Below are 19,353 nucleotides of genomic sequence, written 5' to 3'. Positions count from 1 at the left end.
CATTATTAAATGAGTCGATGCATGTAAAATGTTTCAGAGTACTTGGCACCTAGTAAGTACTCAAGAAATGTTTCTAAAATCTGCAGTAGGGTATATTGACATCACCATGCAGGTTATGAAGATTTGAGGTAATGCATGAAAAGCACCCATCCCATGACACTGCCTGGTTGGTATAAGTGATTCTTAAGCCAGGATGTAGTTTAGGATTACCTGGAGAGACTTTTTATAAATTTATTTACTTATTTATTTTGGCTGCATTGGGTCTTCGCTGCAGCGTGTGGGCTTCCTCTAGTTGCGTCGAGCGGGGGCTACTCTTCGTTGTGGTGCGTGGGCTTCTCACTGTCATGGCTTCTCTTGTTGCGGAGCATGGGCTCTAGGCACGCGGGCTTCAGTAGCTGTGGCTCGCAGGCTCTAGGGCACAGGCTCAGTAGTTGTGGTGCACGGGCTTAGTAGTTGTGGCTTGCAGGCTCTAGAGTGAAGGCTTGGTAGTTGTGGCACACGGGCTTAGGTGCTCCGCGGCATGTGGGATCTTCCCGGAGCAGGGGTCAAACCCCTGTCCCCTGCATTGGCAGGCGGATTCTTAACCACTGCGCCACCAGGGAAGCCCCTACCTGGAGATTTTTTTTTTTTCAATTTAAGATAGATTTTTTTTTTTTTGCTTTACTATACTTATTGATTTTTTATAACATCTTTATTGGAGTAAAATGGCTTTACAATGTTGTATTAGTTTCTGCTGTATAACAAAATGAATCAGCTATATGTAAACATATATTCCCATATGCCCTCCCTCTTGCATCTCCCTCCCACCCTCCTTATCCCACCCCTCTAGGTGGTCACAAAGCACCGAGCTGATCTCCCTGTGCTATGCGGCTGCTTCCCACTAGCTATCTGTTTTACATTTGGTAGTGTGTATATATGTCCATGCCACTCTCTCACTTTGTCCCAGCTTACCGTTCCCCCTCCCCGTGTCCTCAAGTCCATTCTCTACAACTGCATCTTTATTCTTGCCCTGCCCCTATGCTCACAGAACCTTTTTTTTTTTTAAGATTTCATATATATGTGTTAGCATATGATATTTGTTTTGCTCTTTCTGACTTACTTCACTCTGTATGACAGACTCTAGGTCCATCCACCTCACTACAAATAACTCAATTTTGTTTCTTTTTATGGCTGAGTAATATTCCATTGTATATATGTGCCACATCTTCTTTATCCATTCATCTGTCGATGGACACTTAGGTTGCTTCCATGTCCTGGCTATTGTGAATAGAGCTGAAATAAACATTGTGGTACATGACTCTTTTTGAATTATGGTTTTCTCAGGGTATATGCCCAGTAGTGGGATTGCTGGGTCGTATGTAGTTCTATTTTTAGTTTTTTAAGGAACCTCCATACTGTTCTCCATAGTGGCTGTAACAATTTACATTCCTACCAACAGTGCAAGAGGGTTCCCTTTTCTCCACACCCTCTCCAGCATTTGTTGTTTGTAGATTTTTTGATGATGGGCATTCTGACTGGTGTGAGGTGATACCTCATTGTAGTTTTGATTTGCATTTCTCTAATGATTCGTGATGTTGAGCATCCTTTCATGTGTTTGTTGGTAATTTGTATATCTCCTTTGGAGCAATGTCTGTTTAGGTCTTCTGCCCATTTTTGGATTGCCTACCTGGAGATATTTTAATAAAATGAATGCATCTGTCTCACCCCAGACCAATTACACCAGTAATCTCTAGGAGTGGGGCCAGGGCATTTTCAAAACTCCTCCATATGATTTTAATGTGCAGCTAGGTTGAAAAATCCCTTGCCTAGCAACAAAGATTACTCGCTAAAAGGTAGTTACTTTTACTCTCCATCTATATACACACATATCCAAACCTACACACAAAAAAAGAAAAAAATGTTCCCTGATTTATAAAAAGATTAAGCACTTTATAAAAAACATTCTGAAATTATGCTATCTACATCCATGCTCCAAACTACCAAATATTCATTTACTAAATGGAGACAGCTGCCAGAGAACAGTGAGAAGCTGATAGACATGAGAGAAAGCATTAGTAGCCAAGGCCAGTCTATAGAGCTACACAATGCCTTGTACACTGGCAGGGCTCAACGGCTGTTTGCTAAACTGAGTTGATACTATGATGTTAGTCAATGGGAAAAGACTGATTAATAAATGACACGAAGCTTAAAGCAAGATACACACATGCATGTATATATACACAGTCACACATCCACACACACACACGCACACATATACACGCACATACACTTCTGGCTGCCCCTCTTCCCCTTACTGGAATTCTGCCCCCTCTGAACCCTTCTCAGTGGCTCTAAACGGTATCACTATTGCCGCACATATAATATGGGGGAGTAGTCATTCTCTACCTTACATTTATAAGCCTTTATGCCTATTTATTATTATTTAACATAATCTTCTTCCGCAAAACACTATAAAAATTGATGCTCTGAGAAATGAAAACTTATGTCCACACAAAACCATGAATACACATGTTCATCACAACATTACGCATAACAGCCAAAAAGTGAAAACGATCCAAACGTCCATTCACCGATAAACAAAATGTGGTCTATCCATACCATGGAATGCTATTGGGCAATAAAAATGAAGTACTGATACATGCTACAGTGTGAATGAACTTCAAAAACATTCTAAGTGAATGAAGCACCACGTATCCTGTGATCCCCTTTACCCGAAACGTCCAGGGTAGGCAAATTCATAGGGACAAATAGCAGATGAGTCGTTGCCTAGGGCTGGGGCTGGGAGGCGGGGTGCGTGGAGGAATACGAGAGAGTGGTAACGGGGAGTGACTGCTAAGTATGGGGTTTCTTTTGGAGGTAATGAAAATGTTCCAAAATTAAATAGTAGTGATGGTTACACAACTCTATACTAAAACTCATTGAATTGTGCGCTTAAACAGGCGAATTTTATGCCATGTAAATTACATCTTAATAAAGCTGTTAGGAAAATTGTTGTTCTTAAAGATGACCGTGATCTACCAAAAAAATAGCTTAAAAATTTTCGTATATTTTAGCAAGGAAGGCTGAATAATATATAGTTTAGGAAAAGTCATTTAATACTTTAGTCTTTTAAGTTATGCGGACATTTTGTTAACATAGTCAATCTCATTTCCCAACAACACTAGATGAATGAGGCTGGTGCACGTGGATTTTGCAGAGCAGCGGGTCCCTTGCAGATTCACCCTGCTCCCACAGGAGGAAACTTGGGTGTGGAGGTCCTTACCCCCACATTATTTCTCAAGAATGTCCAGCCTGCTAGAATTCTCTGGCTTCCACTGGGCCAGCCTGGGAGTCACCTGTCCCCTCCCTTGTGGGCAGAGGTGAGTCCCAGGAGGCCTTGCATACTTGTTGGTTCCATTAGGCTCACTGTTCTTTAGCTGACCTGCTAATGCTATTTAAAATATCTCTTAGGAGAGTCTATTACGTTACCAATCCAGGAGCCATTTACTTCTCCCCTGGTTTACAGAATCTCAATTTTGTTTACATTGCAAAGTGCACAATCTCAAGGGGTAACTTGTATTTGCTTTTAAGTCAATCATGGTAATCCATTTCTTTGTTAGCGAGTGGTCTAGTGGTGGGCAAGATGTCCAGGTCTGGCAAATAAGGTGAAGTCCACCTGAGGGTATATTGGAAATACATATTCCTTGATTATAAAAAAAAGAAGAAAAAGAAATTATATATATATATATGGATGCTCAAAGATAGGTCAGCCTCTTTGCTGTCTTCCTTGAGTGTGATTGTGTGTAGGTATCTTGAGATCAAATAGGGAGACATTTCCTAAATGTAGAGGTTGGAAAAGCAGAGGGGCAAGAGCCTGGATCCATTGTGAGATCACCAACTTGTTGAATCAACTTTGAAACCACCTACCTTCTGACTTTCCATTATGTAAAATAGATATATTACTTAATCCACCATTACTTGAGTGTCCATTACATGCAATCAAAGTGATGTTAACTGGAACATCTGCCAACCTAAAGATTCATAGTTCTTTCTAGACCTGGGCTTTCTGATAGCATCAGTCAGAATTTGGTTTGACTATATATAAGTACAGCTTAAACAAGAAGAAGTCAAAGAAGTTCAGAGGTAGGAATTCCAGAGCTAGCATGATGGTTCCACAACCATCACGGTTTCAGGTTTCTTCTATCAATCTGCATTATCATCCTTAAGCTGCCATCCTCAAGATCACTTCATGGTCCAAGGTGGCTGCTGAAGCTCCAGCCTTCACATTCATATTCCAGGACAAAGGAAAGGAAAAGTGTGGAAGGACAATAAGGGATAATACCCTAGAGCTGAATCTCCCATAAGGAATACCCCAGAAGTGCAATATGACACTGTTTATACCTCATTGACTAGAACTAGGTCATGTCATCTCATCTTATTGCAAAGAAAGCTGGGAAATGTCTTCTAGCTGGGTACCTTGTTGTGGGGTCCTATTTTTAGAAAGAAGCATAAAGTGGGTATTGCAAAGACAATGAGAAATCTCTGATACATAGGGGATAAGTCCTTGATTAATCTCAGTACATTCTTCCATTGACCAAAGGTAACAGAAGATGCTTTATGCAAAGTCTCTCCAAAGAAGTTAGGGTGGTAGACAGTAAACTCAGCACATCAGATGCCTTCATTGTGATAAGGCACACATGTTTTTTAAGATGACACTTTGAAAATGGGTAATATATTTTTAAATGAAATCAAATCAAATTCCTGGGTTACAGGGAACTCAGATTATTATTATTATTATTTTATTTTTTTGCCCACACCACACGGCTTGTGGGATCTTAGTTCCCTGACCAGGGATTGAACCCGGGCCCCTGGCAGCGAAAGCGTGGAGTCCTAACCACTGGACTGCCAGGAATTCCTAGAACTCAGATTAAATACCGTGAAATGCTGGATCACTAATGGCACCCAGCTTGTCCCAGAAGATGCTGGAACTACCCAAGAACAGGTGTAATATGAGACAGGGCAACCATAAAGCAGAAAGAAATAGCACTGGGTACTGCAAGTACAGCTAACCAAAGTAGCCATTTTTAAACTTTAATTTTAAAAAACTTAGCTAATGTAAAACAACTAGTATACCGACTTACGTGCCAATGAAACTTATTCTGAGGGAAAACTTAGGATAAAATACCTTCTGCTACTTGTGGTTAATTAAAGAATATTCTTTGACTGCCCTTTTATGTGTAAACCCCATTGTTTTCTCAAATCTGTGGTAACAAGGAAAAAACATATGGAACAAAGTGGATTCTGGAACTGATAAAGACTGTGATATTAAGTTCTAATTTCAAATATCACTGCTCATCAAAACAGACCGATTTTTCTCCCTGATTAACTTTATATAAAAGAAATGTTATACATTCGAACCTACAAAATAAATTTATGCTGATAGACTATGGCATTGTCTATTCAATATCATGGAATCCCAAATAAGATTTAATTTGAAGACAATTCTGCTCCTTAAAAAATATTTGGAAGCAAATTGCAAAAATTGTTTGAAAGCTACTATCTCATTCTAAAAGTGAAAGTTGGTCCAAATGTGGTTTGTACTTCTTTTCTGACTTCCAAACCAAAAACATTAAAAATAAGCATCACAAATCTTATAATTGGATGAAAACTTTACCCCCAGCCATATCCTAATTTACGACTGGATATGAGTGCATCTCAGACCATATGCTTGGCTTATACATCCCACCCTCACAAATCACCAGCATTGCACAATTTCAGGCTGAATTGATAACAGGCATTTTTTCTTTAATTCCCCAAGCAAACACCCCAAGGAAGCAGATGTGTGTGTGTTTAAATCCATGACCATCATGTCTCCTGCTAATTCCATCTAACAGGCTGGCTGTGCACTGGGCAGCATCTTTGCAGGCCTTTCTCCCAGGCTTTGCAGATACGGCCTCTTGGACGTTGCTCCTTCTTAACTTTCCCGTTCCCATGTCTATTACTCACTATCTTACTGTTTGATGACGGCTAAAGGTTCTCATGCTGCCTGATGCCCCAGGAATGTTATTGCGTCACAAGATTCAGAAATGTTGCTTCTGTGCAGACACGGAACCCAAATTCTCCCTGTGGTTTTCAGTCCTGCTCTGTGAAGCTGCCTCAGAGGCTGCTGTAAACTGGGAGGCCCTCCCCTCTCCCACAGAAGTGCCTCTTGGATTTGTCTCATAAAATGTCATCTGAACCAAAGCTCCCCATTTATCTGTAAGACCTTTGGAACCCACAGCTTCCCTCAGCAACGGCCTGAGGACAAAGTGCTTGCTTTTCCTGTTCTACAGAAAGCCCCCAGCACTTCTGCTACACCGCCAGCTGTGGGAAGCAACAAGTCCCTCTTTCTGTCCTAGAACAAGAGGGGCCACCTGTTTCTCATCTTCTGAATTTGAAAGAATAAGCCTGTGTTCACATGGTCCATAACCCAGTGGTTACTTTTATGGACTTGGAATTATATTCCAAAGCTGTCTTTAATCTTTTTAACTGCAGATTATTTTTTAAAATCCTTCCTCAGGGGAAAACCCCTTGATCATTCCAGCTGCATCTCTCGTGACTCTCTGGGACTCGGCAACACCTCCCTCAGGGGATGGCATCAGCAGCCAGCTGTGGTCCCAGCACACTGGCCCTTCTGGTGCCTTTGGAGGCATCCTGGCCCAGCAGCACATTGCCCTGTACTCCCTCCCACATGTGAATTTCAGCAGTCCATGCTTTGCTTTAAAGACCTTCCGTGCCTCTTCACTTCCCAGGGAGGCAGCCATATAGCCTAGCAATGGAGGACCTGAACCCTGGCATTAGACTGCCTGAGATTTTGCCACCTACCTGCTATGTGATCTCCAGAAAATCGCTTAATGTTGCTAAACCTCAGCTTCGTCAGCGACACAGCACAGATAGAAAATCTCTCCTACTTCTTCATGGGGTGTTGTGAGACGAAAGCATAGGAGAAGGCTCAGCCTCAGTCTAGCAATGCTGGGTCCACATTAGCTAATGTCACAAATGACATTAGGGTCTGTGCCTCTGCTAAAACACAGCTACCCAGGATCAGGGACCAGCTGGCTCACAGCAGTGTCTGATACTGAACAAATGAATGGATAGATCCGTACAGTCTGGACTCTCCTGAGAGTGCAGGGGCTTGGCTGCCTGGAGGATCTGCCTCCATGTCCTGGTTCCCTCTGTTCCAATCGCCTGGGATGGCATCTTGTCTGCCTGGGATGATAACTGATGAACATAATCCATTGCGTGGTGACTAAGAGGGTGGAATGTGGTCTCTCTGGAGCGTCAGAGTGGACTTCAGTGGGTCTCCTTCTCCTCAGGGAAGGTTACCTGGAGTGCAGGGAGCTGGGCCCAGCTCCCTTTGGGGCCCAGTAAACACAGGCTGCTTTGGGAAGGAAGCAGATGTGTTCCTAGCATAACACAGCCTGGGCTACAGTTCTTGGGAAATAGTGTTCAAGCTATGTAAATGGGGTCTGTGGAAGAAAGTCATCTTTGAGTTGTGAGCTTTGCTGCATTTTAAACATTTTAGCCAAGAACAAGCTGCAGCCAGTGTGGAAGTTCTCTTTGTGGCCCTCCCCGTCCCCCAGATAACCAGTGTTCACCTTCCTCCCTCCCAGACCCCAAGATGGGAGATCCTAAAACATGCATTGCTGTCCACATCACATGGCAGCAGAAACTGCGAGAAGAGATGCCTCAGCGGTAAGTGGATATCCAAGGCCAAGAAAAGTGTCAGATGTAAGAGAGGATGTGGAACTTGCTGGTCTCCGAGGGAGGGTAGATGGTCCCAGAAACCCAGTAGGGAGCTCTGGAGAGGGAGGGTTAAGTAGAGAGGAATGTGGGGAAGGGGCTGTGACAGCCATGGAGGTGTGCCTAAGATCCTTTCAAGAAGAATTGCTGTCCAGCTGTGAGAAGAGCAGTTAGCTGATGGCCTCCAGCTTTTAGCACCTTCAGGATTTCTGTCAGCTCTTTTGCTGACGCCACACTCTTCCTGGGCATCTGCCAGCCAGTGACAGGGAGGGAATCTGACCATTTCTGCCCGAAGCAGGACTATACCGGGGCATCTTTGTTCCAAAGCTCTCTGTTGCATTGGCTGAGATTGGTCATCTCTCCCTGCGTCATCTTGCTTTTCCTTGTCCTTCCATCTTTCACAGATTTACCCCTTCCCCTTCCCTGCCCCCCTGCCCCAATCTCTTGTGCTCCCAACTCAGTCTCAGCATGGGCCCTTTGGAGGATCCAACTGACTTAGCAAGGAAGAGGGACCATTAGAAAAGGACAGAGGATGCTCCTGGAAGGCCCTTGAGAGGACCAGAGAGCACATGCACTGGGCCCCCTAGAGCAGGTAGGTTCTGCTTCTCTGTTCTGGGCAAGGCACATAGGTGGCCAGATTTGGGGATTAGGGCCCAATGCTGAACTATAAATACCCTTCACACCCCACCATGTTTTGTTTTGTTTTTCTTGAACATATTGTCTGAAGCCTTGGGCAGAGAACCACTGAAATCTTCTGGTGTGCTGTTGGCACCAGGGAACAGCAGGGGAAGAGATGCCTACCACAATGTCACTGACAGGCAGAGAAATATCACAGCTGAGAACTACAGGTGGTCAAGAGCATCCCCTCCCTGGAGAGATGGTACAAATGGTACAATGCCAGTTTTATCAGCACTGGCAGTGCCTCACCCTAGTAATAGCTAGATACTCAATGGAGAGAAAAAGAAAAGAGCTAGTTCAGAATGCCCACAATGTAAAGTGTATAGTTCAGTGCCCTGCAAACAATTGATGGTCAAAAATTTCTAGTGTCTTTTATCTTATCCATAAATTGACCTGACCCTATTTTTTTCCAAGTTAATCTCCTAACCTATGTTTGAGTTAGGTTCTCCTGCATATAACAGGACTCCATATGACAGTGTCTTAATATAAAAGTTTATTTTCTTACTCTTATAAAAGAAGTCTAGAATTGGTATGGTGGCTCTGTAGTCAGCAGGGCCCCAGGCACTGTATGCCTTTTTGCTCTGTAATCTTTACCTTATAGTTGCCAATTTCAAGATGACCTCGTGGTCATAAGATGGTCACTATAGCTCCAGCCATCACATCAATGTTTTAAGCAGCAGAAGCAAGAAAAAGACAACACAACAACAAGAAAAGTTTATATTTACAACTGCATCAGGACCTTTTAAAGATCTATGCTGGGAGTACCAGTCTCCCCCAAAGACTTACAGTTACACATCACTGGCCATTTTTGCTGCAAAACATGCCGGGAAATGTAGTTTTATAAATGGCCATATTACTACATCCAATAAAGTGGGGATTTTCCTATGAAGGAAAAGGGAAAGGATAGTAATGTGTAGGCCACTAGCAGTACCAGCACACTTGCCTTGAAGCTGCTTTTCTCACAGTTCCTCACGCAGAACAAGTCATCCGGACCTCAGAAATGCATAGTGACTCCTGCACCATCTTCTCCAACTGCGCAAATCCGATCCCCCCATCCAAGGTTCCAGGCATGCCCCCCTTGCCCCATGAAGCCATTCCTGACCACCCCAGCGCAGTGACCTCCCCTTCTTTTATTGAGAAGTTATTCAATTGGTTATTACTTTTCTTTATTAGTCGTATACCACCAATGAGAATATGATCATCTAAAAAGCAAAACTAGTAGACTAGCATTATCTCTTAAATCAGTAGCACAGTGTTAAGTCATACATTTAGCTGCTGCATGAACCACGTGCTGGATTCATTTAATTATAAAGTATTTCCCATTTCTTCTAAATAAAGCTTGGATTATTTTTTCCTTGCATTGCAATCAAATGACAGTTTCTTTATCTTCATGGAGTTACATGAAGTCTTTCTACTGTTTATTCCCCTTCATTTGGCATTTCATCTCACCAAGGGACTTGGTGTAATATACAGCCTGGAGCTTATACCGTATGGTGTACATACCCTCCATCCAAGCAGCTGCCCTGATCAGACATAGATTTCTAACCTTGGAGCAGGAGATGGGGAGGCCCTCTTCTCGTGCCTAACACTGCTAACTGCCTACCCTATAGCTCTGCCTTTTCCCCACTAATAGTACTCTGATTTGAAGAAGAGGTAGGATGGAAGGCAGTAATGTTCCCTGCTAAAAAAATCTACTCTCTCACCCCTTGCAGCCATAGATAGCCACGTGACAGAGCTCTAGCCAATGAGATAGATAGGTTGCCATGACACAGCCTTAGCCAATGAGATGGATAGGTTGCCGTGACACAGCCTTAGCCAATGAGATGGAGATAGGTGGCCATATGACACAGCTCTTGCCAATGAGATACAAATAGGAATTGTTAGATAATGCCTAGGTGAAAGCCCTTTTAACTCCTTGGCACTCACATTTTTGCCTTTCACTCTTCCTTTCCTCCTTGACTGGAACAGAGACAAATGTAGGTGGTAAAGCAACCATCCTGGAGCCATGAAATAAGCATAAGGACAAGAACCACATGGTAAGAATGGATGAACAGAAAGTTAGTAACTGGTCCCTGCTGGCACAGTGGAGCTGCACTCCTGGACTGGCTACCTTTTGACTTCACTTTATGTACTAGAAATTAACTCCCTCACAAAATTGAGCAACCCTTGCTCGGGTCCCTGTAACCCTCAGCAGAAAGCAATCCAAAGAGTACCCCACGGAGAGGGGTGTCCCAGCAGCTAAATGTTCTACTTAAGCAAGAAGTCGCTTATGGACCAGGGCACCCTCCTGGCCTGGAACTGTATATGTAGATTTCCCAGAGCTCTGCTCCTTTCATTGCAATTTGTGGCTGTGTTGCTGCCGGACCTCTCTCAGACACTGTAATTTCTGTGCTCTTCAACTTGGCATAATGGACAATAAGTCTTCAACAACAGTGTTGCCCAAAATGTCATCAACTTGCACGTTTTCGTAAAATCTTTTAAGTCAATGGAGGGAGAACAGTAAACCATGCATCATTCAGAATGTAACGAAGGGAAAGCTGCTAAAAACGAGATGCCATCCTAATTCCTATTTATCAAGACTCACATTTTCAACCTCGGTGTGACATACTTTTGAAAGTGGCTCTCTTTCATCACGTTTTGTTGGTTTTTGCAGGGTTTTTTGGTTTTGTTTTGTTTTGCAGTGTACTTGCTTTACAATGGTGTGTTAGTTTCTGCTGTATAACAAAGTGAATCAGCTATACGTATACATGTATGCCCATATCTCCTCCCTCTTGCATCTCCCTCCCACCCTCCCTATCCCACCCCTCTACGTGGTCACAAAGCACCGAGCTGATCTCCCTGTGCTATGTGGCTGCTTCCCACTAGCTATCTATTTTACATTTGGTAGTGTATATATGTCCATGCCACTCTCTCACTTCGTCTCAGCTTACCCCTCCCCCTCCCCGTGTCTTCAAGTCCATCCTCTACATCTGCGTCTTTACTCCTGTCCTGCCCCTAGGTTCTTCAGAACCATTTTTTTATATATATTCCATATATATGTGCTAGCATGCAGTAATTATTTTTCCCTTTCTGACTTACTTCACTCTGCATGACAGACTCTAGGTCCATCCACCTCACTACAAATAACTCAATTTTGTTTCTTTTTATGGCTGAGTAATATTCCATTGTATATATGTGCCACATCTTCTTTATCCATTCATCTGTCGATGGACACTTAGGTTGCTTCCATGTCCTGGCTATTGTAAATAGAGCTGCCATGAACATTGTGGTACATGACTCTTTGAATTATGGTTTTCTCTGGGTATATGCCCAGTAGTGGGATTGCTGGGTTGTATGGTAGTTCTATTTTTAGTTTTTCAAGGAACCTCCATACTGTTCTCCATAGTGGCTGTATCAATTTACATTCCCACCAACAGTGCAAGAGGGTTCCCTTTTCTCCACACCCTCTCCAGCATTTATTGTTTGTAGATTTTTTGATGATGGCCATCCTGACTGGTGTGAGGTGATACCTCATTGTAGTTTTGATCTGCATTTCTCTAATGATTTGTGACGTTGATTATCCTTTAATGTGTTTGTTGACAATCAATATATCTTCTTTGGAGAAATGTCTATTTAGGTCTTCTGCCCATTTTGGATTGGGTTGTTTGTTTTTTTGTTATTGAGCTGCATGAGCTGCTTGTAAATTTTGGAGATTTATTCTTTGTCAGTTGCTTCATTTGCAAATATTTTCTCCCATTCTGAGGGTTGTCTTTTCATCTTGTTTATGGTTTCCTTTGCTGTGCAAAAGCTTTTAAGGTTCATTAGGTCCCATTTGTTTATTTTTGTTTTTATTTCCATTTCTCTAGGAGGTGGGTCAAAAAGGATCTTGCTGTGATTTATGTCATAGAGTGCTCTGCCTATGTTTTCCTCTAAGAGTTTGATAGTTTCTGGCCTTACATTTAGGTTTTTAATCCATTTGGAGTTTATTTTTGTGCATGGTGTTAGGGAGTGTTCTATTTTCATTCTTTTACATGTAGCTGTCCAGTTTTCCCAGCACCACTTATTGAAGAGGCTGTCTTTTCTCCCTTGTATATTCTTGCCTCCTTTATCAAAGATAAGGTGACCATATGTGCGTGGGTTTATCTCTGGGCTTTCTATCCTGTTCCACTGATCTATATTTCTGTTTTCATCACATATTATTTATTCCAGTTCTGGTCAGAATACAGCATACATCTTTCAGCCTCACTCAATTCTGAGAAATATTCTTTTTCTTAATCATTGTAAGGCAGTGCTAAGAAGACAGAGTTGGTCCTTCAACTATCGGAGAAATTCAACTCTTCCTTAATCGCCTCCCTGACCAGACCTGACAGGGTGACCAATCAGGGGTCTCCATTTGCCCGGGACTCAGAGTTTGTCAGGAGGCAAAAAGTTGCCAGGAAAGACCCAGAGATGGGTTAGTCACCTTGCCATTCCAAGCCTCTCAACAAAAACCAGAGAGCAAGCAAAAAGGGTCATGCTCCTCTTAACTGCAATTCACCCTTCGGGCCCTTATCCTCAACATCTGTGATAGTCATTTAAGGGGCATTTTTAACAAGCCCAGACGTCTGTTTTATCACTCATGTTCCAGGTACTAGTCTAGGCCCAGGGGATATAATGGCGAATAAGGGATATGAGATCCTCACCTTCCTGCAGCATCAGTTTTACTAGGGAAGATTGATAATAAACAAGGAAAAAGTAAATAAACAAGATAACTCCAGAGTGAGAAGAGTGATGAAGAAACACTTGAACAGGAGAGGGATGTGCTGAAGAAGGCCCACCACCCTCAGCCTTGCTCTGGCTCTCAAATCCCTGGCCCTTCCCACGGTAGGTAGAGAAGGGAGGGTTAGGGGAATTCTGTGGGCCATGAGGACACACCCACTCTGGAGCCTACACCCTCTCTCCCTTCCAGACTGCATTCCAGGGACTTGGGAACCCCAGTGTCCTGCCCACATGGCCCAAGCCTGCCTCTAGGGTCTGCCCCACGTGGTGAATCACTCCGAAGGTGGGTACACCTCTAAGCCTGAGGAGTAGCTGGGGGCATGTGGAGGTGGAGGGAGTGGAGGGCCCTCGGGGTGTGGGACAGGGTTGGAGATGGAAGGAAAACTGGGGTGGCCTTTGGTCATGTGTCAGGGACTGGTTCTCCTTGTGCTGCCACGTTCTGACACAAAACCCCAATGAATCTGAAATTTCTAAACGTGAACCTGGCCCTCCTGCTTTGTCAGAGTATGAAGTTAGAATATATTTTATTTAACAGTTTTGTAGCTTGCTACATACACCTATATATCAATATGTGTATGTACACCTACATGTAAACACACCCGCACACCTTAGAAAAAATGGTTAACACTTGATTCTGTGGTCATCCTCTAGCCTCAGGGATGCCTGAGGATCTGACCCTTGGTCAACATCACATCAGGCAATCGTTTGGGAGAATCCCTCTACTGGACCCAAGGGGAAGGAGAACCCAGCAGAGGACAGCGCACCATCCCAAGCACCTGTACCTCATTATTGAGATTTTATTAGTAACTGAGGAGCTGCTATTCATGAGTTACAGCTGCAAGAGAGAAGGGGTTGGACACACACCCCTGTGGATCCCTGTGTGGGTCCTGGAAAGGGGACTTTCAGAGGGAGATTTGCACGAAGGAAGTTTCTGGAGGCGGGCTCCCAGGAACGACACCTGTGAGGGAGTGAAAGCTAGGGGATAGGAAGGGGGAGAAAGTGCATTGCAATTTATTTGCAAAGGAGGCCTTGGCTGATCTCCTGGGAAGGGAGGTATGGTTCTCCAGGGATTTCCCATGCTGGGGTGACACCCGAAAGAGACTCAGCTGTAAGCCATCAGCAGCCAACATCCCCAGGATAAATGGAGAGAGGGGGAAAATAAGTGCCTTGGTTCTCAAGTGAGGGATCTGGGCAGAGCTCCTCAAAAGCCACCAGAGGAGATATATGATTAGCTACTTATAAAGCTGAAGGGACCCCAAGCTTATGGCTTTTCGTAGCTGAGGTCAGCCCTACCTTCCCAGGCCTTCCCAGGCTGTGACCACACACAGCATGCTGTGCTATTGCTTGTCCTTGATGCCCATAAAGCCAACTGAGGCTCGCGAGTTTGAATAGCAGTCTGAACCCAAGGCCACTGTTGCTGGTCCCCCCTCAAGAACATCATGGGACTCTATTTGTACTCACACTCCAGGCCCAGAGAGCACAGCTCAGACCTGGACAGAGAAACATGCAATAGGGAGGGCTCTGTAGGTCTCTCTGTGGAGGTTATGATAAGTGATATATCCAAATATTTCTTAAACAGGTCACAGAAAACGTTTACCGTAAAGAAAAGATTGCTAAATTTGACTTCAGAGCTTCTGTTTATCAAAAGGTATTATTAAGAGAGTGAAAAGACAAGCTACAGACTAGAAGGAGATATTTGCAATACACATGTCTGAAAAAGAACTCATATCCAAAGTGTGTGTGTGTGTGTGTGTGTATATATATATATATATATATATATATATAACTTTTAGAGGTCAATAAGAAAAATACAGGTAATCAAATATTTTTAAGTGGCAGAAAACTTGATCAATACTTCACCAAAGAGGCTGTCTAAATGATCAATAAGCATATTAAGTGTTGCTCAACATTATTAGTCATTAGAAAAATGCATATTAAAGCAATGATGAGACAGCACTATCGACCTGCAAGAATGGCTAAAATTAACCAGTCAATACCAAGTGGTGACAAGGATGGCTCTTGTACATGGATCAGAGCTCTCACACTCTGCTGCTGGGAGGGTACATTGGTACAACCACTTTGGAGAAACTGGCAGTATCTCCTAAAGCTAAACCAACCCCTTTCCCTATGGCCCAATAATTCCACTCCTGGGCATATACTCAACTGCTATAGACTGTCTATAGCAGTGTTTGTCATAATAACCAGAAACTAGAAGCAAATGTCTTTCAACAGTAGAATGGATAAATAAACTCTAGTTTGTTCACACAATGGAATACTATGTAGCAAAAGCAACAAACTGCTGGTATAAGGAACAACATGGAAAAATCTCGTAGATGCTAAGTTGAGCATAAGAAGCCTGACCCAAAGAGTACATGTGTGATTGCATTTATATGAAGTTCAAAAACAGGTCTATGGTGATAGAGCTTGAAATACTTTTATACCTTGAGGAAGGGGACAGATATTGACTAGCCAGAGTACTGGGGTGCCTTCTGCAGGCCTGGAAATGCTTTATATCTTGATCAGGGTGGTTGTTTTATGGGTATATATACGTGTAAAAATTCACTGAGGTGTACACTTATAATTTGAACCTTTAGTGTATGATGTTATACCTCAAAAAAAGTGAGCTGCTTTTAATAATAATAATGACAATGAGAAGGAGGAAGAAAGGGAAGGGGAGAGAAGAAGAGGAGGAGGAAAAGGAAAAGGAAGGAGAAGAGATGGAAGAAGAAAACCACCAGCTTCAAGAGGGAACAGAAAGTATCAAGCTCCTGATGCAAGAACAAGTTTGGCATCACTGGCAACAGGAAGGCCAAACTGTGGTGCACAAAGAAAGGAATGGTACCCGAAGAAGCTGGGAGAGGAGGCAGGGCTGCTCAAGTAGGGCCTGCAGTTAGGGAAGAGTCTGGATTTTCCTCTAAGGGCAGTGGGTAGCATTTGGCCCTTTGTAAGCAGCAGCATGGAGGCAGGGAGCACATTATCTGCTTCATGGGCTTTTTCTAAAATCACTTTAGCTGCTGGGAAAGAAAAAGGGATTTTGTTACAAGGGGCAACAGTGCATGCAAGCAGGGAGACCATTCACGAGACTATCAGAGTTCAAAGTGGCAGGAAATGCTGTTAGAGACAGACATGCTAGCAACGATCAGAAGAGGCTATTATTCATCTACCCATTGCCAGTCCAGAGCTTCCTCACTCTTCTCACCTGCCCTACAGAGAGTGGCTATATGGACATCTTCAACAAGCCCTCCTACCCTCTAACTACAGCTTGGCTCAGGAGACTAGAGGAGGCAGGAGGAGAATGAGGTGGGTGTGTATTTGGCTGAAGGGAACAGCCCTCTCCTACAGCTACACCATCTTAGTTCTGGAAACTTCTCCCTGTCTCATTCCTTTGGACTTGCCTACACTTTTGTAAGGATTCCCTTTGTTTAATTCCCCTCAATTACTTCATTTGAGTGTGCCATGTGTTTCCTGCTGAGTATGAATTCCATACAGTATTAAAACTATAGACCATTCCTAGACCCAGAGGTCAAGGATAACATATATCCTACATGCCCCTAAGAAGGCAGAGAAGGTTCTAATATATTTTCAAAGGATTTTCATCCAAAATGGAAGTGTTATCTTTGAAGGGGCCAGACTCAACTATCTGGAATATTTGCTTATAGGCAACACTGTATTCTGAAACAGGGCTGAATAAATGAGCATGTTTATATACAGTAAGTCCCCTACATATGAACCTTCAAGTTGCGAGCTTTCAAAGATGTGAATGTGTGTTCATGTGTGTGGCCAATGTGTGTCCAATCATGTTAGTTCACGTGTCTGGCATACATTGTCACGTGTGTGCGTCCTCTACAAGTGGTTGTGCTTTTGTGTACTTTACTGTACAGTACTGTATAGAACACAGTATCTTTATTTCAAGCCCAGGATGTCCGGAAGCAAGCGTAAAAGCAGCAGTGATGTAGCTGGTACTGTACGGTACTTTTCAAGGTACTGTACTATAAGATTAAAAATGTTTTATTTTTTGTGTGTGTTTTTTATCTATTATTTGTGTAAAAAGTATTATAAACCTATTACAGTACAGTACTATTTAGCCAATTGTGTTAGTTGGGTACCTAGGCTAACTTTGTTGGACTTATGAACACACTCTTGGAACAGACCTTGTTCGTATGTAGGAGACTTACTGTACTTTTAAATTTTTCTCCAGTAGCACTTCTCACAACTGAAATTATTTGCACTTTTTAATGTCTATCTTCTGTATTAGACTCCAAGCTCCACGGAGAAAATCCATGGAAACTGTCCATGAAGAGTCGCATTGCCCGCTGTATCTTCTAGACTTGGGACAATACCTGACACAGGATTTAATAAATAAATGTGGTTGAAGGACCGAACAAGAGGATGGAGGATAAGAGAGAGGAAAGAGGAAAGAATTAGAACTGGAAGATGGAGATGGGGATCCCAGCTCCGCCAATTACCATCAGCTGTGTGTTTGTAACCACCTGACTTCTCAGGGCTTCCATACGTGTCTGTACATAAAATTAGGATAAGGACTCCTTTCTGATCTAATATTTGTGAAGATCAAATGAGATAACACTTATAAAAGTAAATGAAGCAGTAAATGAGGCAGCCGTCAAATATGAGATGTTATTACTACAGTAAAAGCATCAGTAAGATGGGGCCAGACCTGTTCCCTGGTTTTTTTATGCAGCACGCATCAGCTTTGGCAGAGCATGGAAAGATATTATGATTTTTACAGTTTCATTTAAGAATAATTCGGCGCAAGTGGCTGCAAACCTTGAAATCTGGTAATGTGCATCTAGGTGTTAAGGAATCCAAACAGCCATGCACAAAACATGACAAGATAACATGTACCTTATTCTCCCTGGCTCCTGAAGCAGGAAAGTGAAGAGAGGCCAACAGATGCAATCATTTCAGGCAGCTTCTGGAGCACAGCACCCCGGCAGCACACCTTAACCCCATCATGTCCAAAACGCCGCTGGTGGGGGGCCATGTAGGACGGGGAAGACTGAAAAACCCAAGAAACAGTGAGTGGTAAAAACAGAGGATGACTCCAGTAATGGAGTTAAGTGTCTTTTGAGGGACTCTGAAACTAATAGTGTATCTTGATCCTGTGTATGGCCATAATTCATATCTAAATAGGAGCAAGTCCTCTCGATTTTCCATAAACTCTTAAATATGAATTTCATATCTGTATTAGTCAGGGTCTCCAGAGAAACAGAAACAATGTGTGTGCATATATGTATGTATACACACACATACACACATATATAGGATATATATAGGACATATATATGTGTGTGTATATATAATAGGATGTGTGTTTGTGTATATAAATATATATATGCACATATCTATCTATCTATCTACCATCTATCTACCTATGAGAGAGAGATTGATTTAAGAAACTGACTCATACAGTTGTAGAAGCTGGCAACCCCAAAATCTGTATGTTGGGCCAGCAGGCTGGAGACCAGGGAAAAGCCAAGTTACAGTTCAAGCTCTGTGGGCATGTCCTATGCCACTGCATGTGTTCTTTTCTTTTTTTTTTTAATTTGGAGGGAGTATTTATTTGTTTATTTGTTATTTATTTATTTAATTTTGGCTGTGTTGGGTCTTTGTTGCTGCGCGCGGGCTTTCTCTAGTTGCGGTGAGCGGGGGCTACTCTTCGTTGCGGTGCATGGGCTTCTCATTGCGGTGGCTTCTCTTGCTGCAGAGCACGGGCTCTAGAGCTCAGGCTCAGTAGTTGCGGCGCATGGGCTTAGTTGCTCCGCAGCATGTGGGTTCTTCCCGGGCCAGGGCTCGAAACTGTACTGCACCTTTTCTAATGCAATCTGCTCCTGCTGGGATGTTCTTTCTTCTTCCACTTATCCAAATTCTGTTTATTCTTCAAGGTACTCAAATGTGATTTTTTTTAAATAAAGTTTTCCATAGTATCTCATTGACTCCCCCCTTTCCCTTACCCTAACCAGAATGAATTACTCCCACCTTTGGGATCCCAGGCACTGTCCATAATCCCATGTGGAGCAATCTAAACATGGTCTGGTTCATTTTATAATTTGCTGTGTGCATCTCTCTTGCTCTCCCTTCTGCCCCAAATCATAAGCTCTTTGAGAATAAAAACTTGAATTTCCTTTTTAAAAAAATTCCCAGTAGATAACACAGTAT

Source organism: Globicephala melas, chromosome 7, assembly GCF_963455315.2.
Source record: "Globicephala melas chromosome 7, mGloMel1.2, whole genome shotgun sequence".
In the NCBI taxonomy this organism is placed as follows: domain Eukaryota; kingdom Metazoa; phylum Chordata; class Mammalia; order Artiodactyla; family Delphinidae; genus Globicephala; species Globicephala melas.
This window is presented reverse-complemented; position numbering follows the sequence as displayed.